We start from the raw sequence: 11,624 nt of genomic DNA, 5'->3' as shown, positions 1-11,624 counted from the left end.
GGCCAACGGTCGGCGGCAGCAGCTCTCAACGGTCGGCTGACGTGGCAGGGCACCGGACTGTCCAGTGCGACCGCAGACAGAAAAGTCTGCTCTCTGTCCAAACGGCTAGTTTTGGATTGGGGCCTATTTATACCCCTCCAACCGGCCATTTGGAGTGTGTGGAGCACAAGAAACATATTCCAAGCATAGAGGCACATTTCTAAGAGCTCCAACACACAAGTGCATAAGAGATTCATCCGGTGATTAGTATAGGTGCTTTGTGAGGTGCTTAGGCTTGTTAGACCGCTATTGCGCTTGCTCTAGGTGTAATCCTAGTTAGTTGAGTGAGATAAGAAAAACCCACCACAACCATCGGCTCTTGCGCGAGCCGTTGTAATATTGTACCGAGTGGGGCGACGTCTTGCGAGACCATGACAACCGCGATTGTATCACGGCCGCCACCGTGTACCGGAGGGAACGAGGCCCGTGGCGTTTTGGCCGGAATCTCGATAGTGGAGACGGCGGGGAGCATCCGAGAGGAGGCCGGCAAGCGGAGCACCACTTGCGTGTGGAGAAGGCCCGCAGCTCTCTACGGAGTTACTCGACCGTGGTGCTTGGCTCTCGCGTGGGCTACCCTTTGCGTAGGGGCACCAACGAGGATTAGTCGGGACCTTGCGCGGTTCCGGATACCTCGGTAAAAATACCGGCGTCATCCACGAGAGTTTGCTTTCTCTACTAGCTCTTTATTATTCCGCATTTACATTCAAGTACTTAAGTTTCAATCTCTCTATTCCTAGTTAGATTTGTTAGGATTGGAACTTAGGTTGCAAAACTCTTTTGCGGTAGAGATAGCAACACTTAGACAAAACTTAGTTTACTCATTCTAGTTTGCTTATTTGCATATGTTTTGTTCTAGGAATTTATTTGTGGCCTAGTTTAGAAAGAAGTTTTAGAAGTCCTAATTCACCCCCCTCTTAAGCGTCACCGTTTCCTTCATGCAAACAATGATTGAAATGTTTCTCATTGTACTCAACCTCTAAAACTACCTACAGGATTTGCTCGAGAGTAATCAGGCTGCAAAGGGTGCCAATGGTATTGCTACCCTCTACTGTTCTTGTTCTACTTTAAAAACTACTAGAACATTGCGGCGCCCTTACGGGCGCCCTATCGAGACAACAACATTGTTTCTTTAGCAGTGTTGCTCTGTACAAGGATACTTCATACTTGTGAGCATATGTGATGTAAATGGAGACAAAAGAAAATTTTATTACATGCATTTCCATTTGGGATGTAAAAAAGGTGTCTATCTGTAGGATCAAACCAATTGGACTTCCAAGTCTTAATTCATAGAACCACTACTTGGCAGGATAATTGTCACTCTCAGAACCTCTTTGTTGTGTCTTAGTTCTATGCCACTGCCATTGAATCTTTCATACTGTCATACAGAATTTAAAGATCTTTTGCCATATCAGTGAATAATTCTATTTATGTAATCAGTTTCTCAGAGGCTTGACGTATTAGTAAACTTTGATTTTTTTATCAGAAAGAAACCTGACCTTCAGGAATGGTTCCTTAATTTGGTTGGCTCTGGCAGCACTGGTAAGTGACGTTAATAGTGCATTGTGGGAGTTGTGGCCAAAGATACTAACATTTCTTTTCTCAAATTACTCATTGACATTCCTACCCAATTGGTAAACATGAAGCTTTTTTGCCCTAAAAAATAAAATTACTACATACACCAAAATATAAAGAATAAGTGAATAAAGTGACTTTTTAACTTGACCTGCATTCTTGTAGGAGCAGAATGAAGAACAGCATTAAGGAGTCCAAGAATAGTTTGTCTTTCCTATTCCTAGAGGGTCCTACAAATAAGCAGATAAAACCTACAAGAAACAACATAATCAAACAATCAAACATTACTGTTAAATGGTGTATGTTGTTCAATCTACATGTCATTCAAAAGAAAAGCATATAGCTAAGACAGCTCATGTATCTACAATATTTTCATATAACTAATCAAGATAGTTAATCATTAACAATGTAAATTAATAGTGGTAAAAAATAAGAGACCTAAATAAGAACAAAGGATTTGCGTGAAAGACCTGCTAAGAGAAAAATGAAGTTTTAAAAATACTCGCCTTCAGTATCCACAACAAGCTATTTTGACTTGCAATAATGGAAGCAAAATGTTCTTGTAGACTCCATAGGCTCTGCAACATTCAGATCTTGATTTTTACCTGCCACAAAAGTTGAAATATGTAAGCCACCAGCACGCAGTTTCTACATACACCACACGCGGCCAAAACATAGATAAAAAATCTTGGCAACTCACCAGCAAATTAAGAATAAGCAACATGGTGAGGTGAGGAAAAAACAAACTGCAGTCGTGCACACCCTAACCTTCCTTGTCATCACCACGTCCCTAGATGATATGTGCCTTGACCTCCTCAAGACCTCAAAGAGCAGTGGCTGAAATACCTTGAGGTACTTAGCCGCCGAGACATATGTCTTCTTCACACACTGGAGCACATTGGCCTGCTTGCCGCACTGAGCCAAGAGCTCGAGAAGGTTAGGGATTTAGAAGGTACCTGACTGGTGGCACGAGGCAACCGGGCATAAGCAGTGGCGCCAGCAGCGTGGGTGGCAGCAAGCGCGACACGAGACCCTTTGTGCTGAGATCCAAGACGCACTCTTTGGCACCAGCAATGTCCCAAAGCTTCGCCCCATCGAACGCAGAGGACGCAGGGCCAGCTCGAGCGACGACACCGAGGTCAGAACTCAGGATGAGGCAACGGGAGGGACGTCGTCAGAATCTGAATGGGCGGTGGGACGATGGTCTGGTGGGTCAGACCATCGGAGTGGGGAGAGGGGCATACCGCGGACGTGACACACGGCCGCACGGGCACAAGCACAACTCAGCTGAAACAAAGAAAAAATTTTTGGGTCCGACCACTGGGGCACGCGTCGGCTCACGAAAGGTTATTCGGGCGTGAAGCACGGAGAGGCGCTCAAACTCGAGCGGCTTTTAATACTTTAGATGACATGCCATCCATGACGGGCTGAAGAGTGCAAGGTGAGAACAAAAGGTTGTTTGTAGAGATTAGGGGGATGCAGTTATGCAATCACCAATTTATATACTCAAGTTTTTGTCTTTTTAATCTATTTAGTAATTCATTTGAGACTATGGATTTATTTCTGGATTTTTTCTGATATTTTAAGGGAGTAACATTATCTTCTATTGATTCTTAGTGTCCTTTCGTCAGTTCCAGTTTCTTAAAAAATGTAGAAACAATATCGGGTTGACATGAGTTTGGGTTCTTAATTATTCCTCAATGCCAAATAAACCTTGGGTCCTAACTATCTTGTGCTTGTGTGTAGCCTGACAGTCACTGGACATATCATCTTTGTTCTCCAACAGAAGGAGCGTCACAGGTTATGACCTCTTCTACGAGCACACCCTGACCTTGACTGAATCTTTGTGTGGCTTCCAGTTTGTTTGTTGTCACTCACTTGGATAACAGGCAGCTTCTGATCAAATAAAATCTGGATGAAGTTGTGAAGCCTGGTGGGTGGATCTGAACATGAAAGGTATCACTTCTCGAGGCACGGTGCATGCAAATATAACACAAGTTTGTATCGAACTGACAAAACGAACTCGAAGCTTCTGTTGTGTACATTTTTCAGATTGGAAAATGGATGGCCTCCATCTCTCTCTATATGCATTTAAAAGTAAGTACCGAGGAAATCTGCTACACTATCCGGATATTGGTTTATTATCCCAAATCGTGATAAAGGAGAATCGTTTTTTTAGATGGCTGAAATACAATAAGTACCGAGGAAATTGTCTGATACTGGAGTGTAGACTTATGCTGAAGGAATGTTTAGAACAAACATGATGGTGTCAACATGAAGTTGAGATATATGAATTAATTATGGAGGATTGAGTGTCTGTCAGTCCATGCAACATGCAAATAGCGTATATCTGGTGAGGCAACGAATGGGGGAAATAATAAATAAATACTAACAAAAATATATTTTCCTGAAAGCTTATACTAGCTTACCTTTGTTCATTTTTTTGAAGCTATCTTTTTAGGCTCGGAGTCAACAACAGGAAGTGCTCTCATTCTATGCTTCATTTTCAGAACATGAAGTGGTTTTGGAAGCTGTGCATAAAAGTAATTAAACTCACCTTTTCCATGTTTATAGTAGTGTAACTAATTTCTCGATCCTAATCCTATTCTTGATGTAACCTGTATATTTTAAAGTGAACTATTTTATTACACTATTTTAGTGTAAGCTAATTTGTCTCAAACTCGAAAACCCAATTGGGGCATTCATCTACACAAGATGCATGGTTTCTGATGATGGATGATGTGCCACTACTCACTACTGTGTCATTTTCCTCTTAGTGAAACAGAAACAAGTGCGAGCATGGCACAGAATTTTAATGGTCTAGATTGTAAGGTAGCAAATTTACTTAAGACCAGGCCAAGCACATTTACTTTCTTACGCATCTGCCTGTGTCCAGTTTAGTACTAATCGCCCAATAAGTGTAAGACACGAACCGGTTCCAATGCTAATTCTTTTATGTGCAAGTGTCACCCGCCAATCCGCCATACAGCACTGCCGTTGCAAATCAATATTAAACTCTTTGTAGTTTCATAATGTAGCTGGTACAACATTGATTCTAAATACCACATGATTTTTTAAGGGAGGTGCAGGACTTGTAGCCAATGGAATGTAACTGGAAGGGAACAATGCTGCTTGTCTCAAGGCGCTTGTCCGTGACGCCGTCGGCGCCCGACTCCGGGGGCGATGGGAAGAGTTGCGTTTCATTACACGGGACACCAGGACGGGAGGGGGAAGAGGAACAATCTCATGATCTCACCTTTTTTCCTCATCTGACATAATTCTCTCTCGGCAGGTGCAACTGCTGCATCAGCCACATCATTTGATTAATCCATTTTTATGATCAGATTCCCACTGGTGGCGGCTCTCCTCTCTCTGAGAAAACCGACCCTCTTGGTACCATTTCTGCTGCTCCATGGGGATCTGCTTTGATTATGCCAATTTCCTACACATATAGCCATGATGGGCTCACTGATGCTTCAAAGATTGCGATCTTGAATGCAAACTACATGGCAAAACGTCTAGAGGTACTACCTTTTCATGACAATACATACCATAGTTGCATTTGTTACATTCATCAAATTAGTTTTCTAAAATTTACTTGGTAATGATCTTCTTGCAGAAACACTACCCAGTTCTGTTCCGTGGAGTCAACCGAACTATTTTCCGTTGAAAATACCGTCACCACAGTCTGCTATCTTCAGTTTTAGTTTCACTTTAGTTTACCTTTAGTTTCAGTTGCAGGTTATCTTCAGTTTCAGTTTTAGTTTCTCTTCAATTTCATTTTACGTGTGTACTCAGTTTCAGTTTACCGGTGTACTCAGTTTCAGTTTCAGTTTACCTGTGTACTCTTTGACGTTGTTTTTCCATTTGTCTTGTTTCCTCTATGAATACTAGTGCGCTAATTTATATTACTTTCGAAAATAGATGTGAGGCTCATTCATTAGTGCATATGCTGATCGTGGCTATGAAATAAAGTTATAAACAAATCACTATAACGCCCATTTATTTGACGTGGATAGATTCAAAACAAAACTACAACCTATATTTAGAGAGCTGTTGGAGAACTAACAATTTTGAACTCCTAAAGTTAGTTAGCAACTTCATAAATTTGTGATTTAGGGAGTTAAAATTTACATAACTATTGGAGCTGCTCTTATATCTGAATCAAATTCAGAACTGAACCATGCATCGATGCATTGCGGTCTCTAGCCGTCTCCCTAGAACTTTGTCAGGTGACTGCTTGTATAGAGCCGGAGGATGTGGCAAAGCGCTTGATGGACTATGGGTTTCACGCACCGACTATGTCATGGCCTGTTCCTGACACACTTATGATTGAACTAACTGAAAGTGAGAGCAAGGTAAGTGTCGGTGTTTCGAACCTCGCTCCGACAAGTAAATTTATTGTGCGCGTTCCGGGCTCCGGAGGTTGTGCGCGGTGGGCGCAAGATTTAAACTGGTTCGGGCAGAACGTCCCTACTTCCAGTCATCGGCGGCTTGCGCTACCGGCACCATTAATGATCGAAACTCATAGTAGGGGTTACAAGCGGGCGAGAGGGAGGAGGCTCCCAAGTCTCTTTATCGGGGTGGCAGTGGAGCTTTGAAGCTACAGAGTGGAGTCCTAGCTAAATCTTGGCTTGGTGGCGGGGCTCCGGCCTCCTGGTCCTTATCGGCGCTCCTCCTCCTCCTGTTCGCCCTAGTGGGTGCGTGTCCGAGTGAGCTCGGTTCCGTCTGAAACGTCGTCTGGCTGCCTCCGACTTGCCTGGAGGTCAACCCCTCCCTTTTTATAGGCTGGGAGAGGGGTCGGATAGCGGTGGCTTCCTTGGGAAGGAGCCGTAAGGCAAGGGTAAAACCAGCGTTCTACTCGGGGTAAAGCCACGCGTACTCGTGGGGCCCGGGGTTGCCTGGCTGTCTCGTATTTACCGTGGCAGACGGCGCGTGGCTGCGAGGGTCCCAGGCGCCATCATTTAGGCTACGCCGACCCCTGGCCTCCGTAGCCTGGGGCTCGGCGCGGCCCGTCGTGTTGCACCCTGCCAGAGGTCTGCGTGCTCAGGCCTAGTCCGATAGGCCATGAGTGCGCCGTAGGCCGAGGGGCGCGCGGACCATAAATGTGCCGCAGTCCGGGGGGGCTCGTAGGTCATGAGTGCTGTGCGGACCGAGGGGTTCGTAGGTCATGAGTGGAAAGCGGACCGGCACCCACGCTGTGGCTCGGTGCCAGGCGTGGTTAATGCGGCCGGTCATTTACGACAGGTCAGTCTGGGGCCGGGCACGGGATCCACTCGAGTGGTTCCCTTCCGACACGCCTGGCCCCTCCTGTCAGGTTCCACCACGTTCGACCCCGGGCTCGGTGCCGCGGGGCTCCACCGGGGGTGAGTTCTTTCAGGGTTGACGTATCCACCTCTTCCAGCTGACCGGCAGGCCCCAACGGCCAGGGGCTCTTCCCTCAGTGCGCTCTCTGACCGGCGGGTCCCGAAGACCGGGGATCGTATTCCCGACAGTAAGCATGTGTAGCTTTTAACCATCCTTTGCTTCCTGTTCTATCAATCAGTTAGTTGATTTCACATTAGCTTATGATATCGTACCATTTTGTCTTGGCGGGCCGAGCTGGACAGGTTCTGTGATGCTCTTATCTCCATCGGGGAAGAGATTGCAGAGATAGAAAATGGCAAAGCAGATGTGCTCAACAATGTCCTGAAGATAATGTCTCATTAGTGTCAAATGGTGGTATCAATTAGCTGGCAACTATTTGCCATATCAAGCCATATCTCTCTCCACAGTCAGCCAATATTTTTTAGTTACCATCTACTAACAATCAACCAATATTTTTAGCTTAAATACCATGATTCTAGAAGAGAAACGGTGGTGCTTAACTTGCAGTTTGCCTCTTTCATTTGATCAATTCCCCACTTCTGTTCTTAGATTTACACTCAAATCTGACACATTGTACTTGTTTTTGTCCATTTCTCAACTTCCAATGCCTTTGCTCAATTAATTTTTATAAAATTATATGAACTTCTATGACCTTTCTACATGTGTTTTTGATGGAAACGAAGCCAATTACAGTTATGTTCTACAGGTGGAAATATGTGTTGTGCTATATGGCATGCCTGATTTGCTTCTCCAGTTGTAAAGTTTTCACTTAATGTGTTCTTTACACACATGACGACTAATATGAGCAGTTCTGTTGCAGAAAAATGGTGAAATCTATTGCTATGGAGTGGATTCGATAAACATTGGAACTCAGAAGGTATATCTTTTGTTTTTTTTCATTTTCACAGGTGTGCCTCGTTTGCTCTTGTGTCATCTGTCATCTCAGATATAAACTTCCAGCACCACTCTTGTCAAAAATTGTTCTTATGTCATCTAGGTAGTCCGCTTCATCTCGAAAGTGACGTTGCTTGCATTAGGAGGAGCTGTCCATATATATCCCACAACCACCAATCCGCTGATATTTTTTCAGGACTCTACACTCTTGAATATCTTTAGTTTTAGTCAACACCTGTCATTGTCTTTCTGCTATCTATTCTTCTAGGCCAGCATTCTTTTCCAATAGTACAATTATTAGTGTGTGAACAGATTCCTTAAAATTCGATGTTTCATGTAGCTACTGGGGACGGAATTGTAATATCTCATCGTGTTTAGGCTGTATATCCATCCCTGACGTGCAGCAAGGACCGTGGCTCCATGGCCCGTGTGTGTCGTGCTATCGAGGAGCTTCGGCTCCGGAACATCACTGCCAACATCACCTCCATCGTCGGCTGCCTCATGCACACCATCTTCATCGAGGTACATCGGCAGGCAGCATGCAGCACCAGTATCAGTATTTGCATTGTTTGGGAAGCGCACATTGCTCTGCTTTTCGTGTTGAGTTTTCGAATGATTAGGATGGATGTAGGTTTGACCGAACAATTTGACTTTTTTCTCGTTTCTTTTTTATTAGAAAGGTGGAGTGAATTAATCTGATCAAAAGAAATCATTTGAAATTAAATAGTGAGATGGGGTCTGAATATCTGATGTAAAAATGGGGGTAACAATGTATTGGTTGTCGACAAAGAAATTGTGAAGTATTAAAGTCGATAATAATATATATGTTGGTCATTTTCATGTAATTGTTATGCACTAAGATTTTATTGAATATTTTGCATGCCGTCGCAACGCACGGGCACCGTACTAGTTACATATTATTTGCTTCCTGATTATCAATCGCCACTGTACCCCTCATGAAGTAGACGTGCGCGTCGTGGAATTCTCAGCCTGGAGTATCAAGAATCACATCGGAATCGACCTGGATTAGCTCTAATGCTCTATAGAAAAATAGCTCTGCAGAAAATGCTGTGTCTGACCTGGTTAAAGAACAAAATTTATCTTTCATTGCCATTTCGGAAACAGTACGTCGTTCGTTTACTGATCCGTTTTTGCGCAATTTAAGTGGAGGTAAAAACTTCTTGTGGCATTGTAAGGAGCCGGATGGTCGATCAGGTGGCATTTTGTTGGGTGTCGATTTAGATGTGTTCGATATTGGAGGGATTGATGAGGGAGAGTTTTATGTTAAGTTTACTTTGTGTAATAAGAGTGATAATTTTAAATGGGTGTTGGCAGTGGTTTATGGACCTGCACAAATGGATAAGGAGGAGTTTTTTTTTGGCTGAGTTGGTGCAGTTTACTAGTCATGTGACTCTACCCCTAGTCATAGGCGGTGATTTTAATATTCTTAGGAATCAAAATGAGAAAAACAAACCTTTAGTTGACCATCGTTGGCCTTTCCTTTTTAATGCCATAATTGATGGTCTTAACTTAAAAGAGATAGAGATGTCGGGTCGCCAGTTTACTTGGGCAAATAACCTTCCGAATCCCACTTTCGAGAAGTTAGACCAGGTACTAGTAACAACGGAATGGGATCAGAAATTCCCATTATCTTCGGTTGTTGCCCTCAACCGTGATATATCTGACCATACACCGCTGTTATTGAACTCGGGGGAAGCCACATCTTGCCCCTGCCACCGTCCTTTTAAATTTGAATTAGGGTGGTTGCTTAGGGATGGTTTTCATGACATGGTTCATGACATCTGGAATAATGAATTCAGTGGTCAAACACCCATGGAGAAGTGGCAAAACAAAATAAGAAGATTACGGCAGCATTTACGTGGTTAGGCAAAAAACACCAGTGGTGCTTATAAAAAGGAAAAGAAGGAAATTTTAAATTCGCTGGATTCGTTAGATAAGAAGGCGGAGTGTGACAGCTTGCTGGCACATGAGTTAGATTTAAAGCAGTGCCTTCAAAATAGATTAGCTGAGTTGTTGAGGGAGGAAGAGATTAAGTGGTATCAAAGAGCAAAATCGACTCATTTGCTCCAGGGTGATGCCAATACAAAATATTTTCATTTGCTCGCAAGTGGAAAGCATAGAAAGTCTAGAATTTTCCAGCTCAGGAACGGGAATGAAGTGGTTGAAGGTGATGCCGAATTAAAGAGGTATATCACTTCTTACTACAAGGGGCTATTTGGACCGGAGCCGATTTCTGAGATTACTCTTGACGAGAGCCTGGTTCACGATATTCCCCAGGTCTCAGCGGAGGAAAATTCTTACCTTACTTCTTAGTTCAACGAAGATGAAATTAGGAAAGCGATTTTCCAGATGGAGCATAATAAGGCGCCGGGGCCTGATGGCTTCCCGGCTGAGTTTTTCCAAGCCTTTTGGGACCTAATCAAGACTGATCTTATGGCTTTATTCGGGGAATTTCATGCAGGAAACCTTTCGTTATATAGTCTTAACTTCGGAACGATTATTCTACTCCCAAAATGCAGGGGTGCCCCAACTATTCAGCAGTACAGGCCTATATGTCTACTGAATGTAAGTTTTAAAATTTTTACAAAAGTACTTACAAATAGGCTCTCTGGTATAGCTGATAAGTTAATTGGACCCACCCAGACTACTTTCATTCCAGGACGGAATATAATGGAGGGGGTGATTATTTTACATGAAACGATCCACGAGCTCCATCGAAAGAAACAAAGTGGGGTCATTTTTAAAATTGACTTTGAAAAGGCCTATGATAAAGTGAACTGGGCTTTTGTGCAACAGACTCTGTGTATGAAGGGATTTTCCAGTGAATGGTGTAATTGGATTAATTCAATCATGACAAGGGGTCATGTTGGAATCAAAGTCAATGACCAAATAGGAGAAAATTTTCAGACTTTTAAAGGCTTGAGACAGGGGGATCCTCTTTCTCCGATTCTGTTTAACATAGTAGTGGATATGTTGGCTATTCTGGTTAATAGGGCAAAAAATGATGGACAATTTGAAGGTCTTATCCCGCACCTGGTTGAAGGTGGTTTATCCATTCTGCAATATGCAGATGACACCTTGTTGTTTCTAGATAATGACTTGGCCAAGGCATCTAACTTAAAGCTCTTACTGTCGGGTTTAAAGATTAATTATCATAAGAGTGAGCTGTTTTGTTTTGGCCAGGCGGAGAATGAGGAAGATAGTTATCTTTGCCTTTTTGGTTGCAAAAAAGGGGTATACCCTTTCAAGTATCTTGGAATACCAATGCATTACAGGAAATTAAGTAATAAAGACTGGAAAGTAGTGGAAGACAAAATTGAAAAGAAATTAAGTAGCTGGAAAGGAAAGCTGATGTCGGTTGGAGGTCATCTAGTTCTAATAAATTCTGTCCTAACTAGTTTGGTAATGTTCATGTTGTCTTTTTTCGAGGTCCTAAGGGGAGTCCTAGAAAAAATAGACTCCTTCAGATCGCGGTTCTTTTGGCAAGGTAGTGATCTCAAAAAGAAATATAGGCTTGCTAAATGGAATATTCTTTGCCAGCCAAAAGAAGTAGGGGGTTTGGGTATTCAGAATATAGACGTCCAAAACAAGTGTCTGCTAAGTAAATGGCTTTTTAAATTGTTGAATGAGGATGGTTTGTGGCAGTCTTTGCTTAGGAAAAAATACCTGAGTAGATATACGCTCACAAAAGTAACCTCCAAACAAGGAGACTCCCATTTTTGGGCAGGTTT

General features: G+C 43.2%; 1 long non-coding RNA gene across 9 annotated transcripts; it reads left to right on the top strand.

Annotated features, from left to right (window-relative positions):
* The first annotated feature begins 1,031 nt into the window (after positions 1 to 1,031).
* Positions 1,032 to 8,706, top strand: LOC103629080 (uncharacterized). Of its 9 annotated transcripts, none has more exons than XR_002263095.1 (6): positions 1,032 to 3,567; positions 3,664 to 3,708; positions 3,791 to 4,154; positions 4,691 to 5,135; positions 5,231 to 7,855; positions 8,251 to 8,706. It is a non-coding gene; the product is annotated as an uncharacterized lncRNA (long non-coding RNA). The 9 variants fall into 9 exon arrangements; XR_002263093.1 differs by having other exon boundaries at positions 3,641 to 3,708; XR_004850077.1 differs by having other exon boundaries at positions 1,032 to 3,708; positions 3,791 to 3,964; positions 4,061 to 4,154.
* The last annotated feature ends 2,918 nt before the right edge of the window (positions 8,707 to 11,624 follow it).

The sequence above is a fragment of the Zea mays genome, chromosome 6 (assembly GCF_902167145.1).
Source record: "Zea mays cultivar B73 chromosome 6, Zm-B73-REFERENCE-NAM-5.0, whole genome shotgun sequence".
Taxonomy (NCBI): domain Eukaryota; kingdom Viridiplantae; phylum Streptophyta; class Magnoliopsida; order Poales; family Poaceae; genus Zea; species Zea mays.
Note: the sequence above shows the minus strand (reverse complement) of the source record. Positions and strands in the feature narration are given on the sequence as shown.